Source organism: Pteropus medius, unplaced genomic scaffold (assembly GCF_902729225.1).
Source record: "Pteropus medius unplaced genomic scaffold, Ma_sr-lr_union100, whole genome shotgun sequence".
Taxonomy (NCBI): domain Eukaryota; kingdom Metazoa; phylum Chordata; class Mammalia; order Chiroptera; family Pteropodidae; genus Pteropus; species Pteropus medius.
Genome location: NW_024349802.1, coordinates 18780041 through 18781116, shown reverse-complemented (window position 1 = coordinate 18781116; position 1076 = coordinate 18780041).

Here is a 1076-nt window from a genome sequence, read left to right as displayed (position 1 = left end):
ATGAAGACCTCATACTCTCAGGGAGGTGGGAGGGGGAGTACCTGATCTGCAGAACACAGTGGACTTTCCTGACCATTACGGTCTGGCCTCCACAGCCATCTGCAACACGGACAGGGGCAGAGAATTTGAGGATTACCATGTATCAGAGTACATGCAGTGCCAATGTCAGCCAAAGCAGTCATCTGTTTATTTCTGAGGGAACCAATAAATAGCGAGTTCCACATGAGGCCTCCAGTTGCCCGCTCTAGCCCTCACCTGAGGATAACCTCAGCACCCAACCAGAGTAGGATGAAATCCTAGAGGGCCCCTCTGGTATTAGCAGAGTGTCCAGTGGAGGTGGGGGTACAGTATCAGGTGGAACTACTGTTCAGATTTTAAAGCCTTCCATAATCCAAACACTGCACTAGGCTGACGGTCAGTCTTTACTCTTGGGGTGCCTGCAGCAACTAAGTCATGCTACATTTATTGGGGTTATCTTCACAGGCCATTTTTTACCTGCTGTATTTATTTCTCCCTTTTCTTTCCCTTTATCAGAGTTCCGGGTCCTTCCCATAGCACGGACATGCTCTTGGGACCCATCTGTTTCTCCTGGATCTACAATAGATTGCCTGACATCATAATATTCTGTCCCAATGCAGGGCTTAGCATGGAAATAAGCGTCCTGTACCACATACTAGGAGCTAACTGTGGCCTGGTCATGTCCCTGGAACACCAGGGCATGGATTGCTTGGTGCATACCCAGATCCCTAAAGATTTATTATACTTCCTCTCAACCCCCAGGCCGTGGACCGGTACCAGCCATGGCCTGTTAGGAACCGGGCTGCACAGCAGGAGGTGAGTGGCAGGCAAGCTAGTGAAGCTTCACCTGTATTTGCAGCTGCTCCTCAGTGCTAGCATCACCACCTCAGCTCCACCTCAGATCAGGCATTAGATTCCCACAGGAGCAACCATCCCTGGTGCCAAAAAGGTTGGGGACCGCTGCTCTAGACTTTCATGGTCCTGTTACCAGTTCAAAATCCATGTGTCCGGTGCTTCAAAAAGCCAGTATTCAAAACATCAGAGTTTGGATTAAGAAA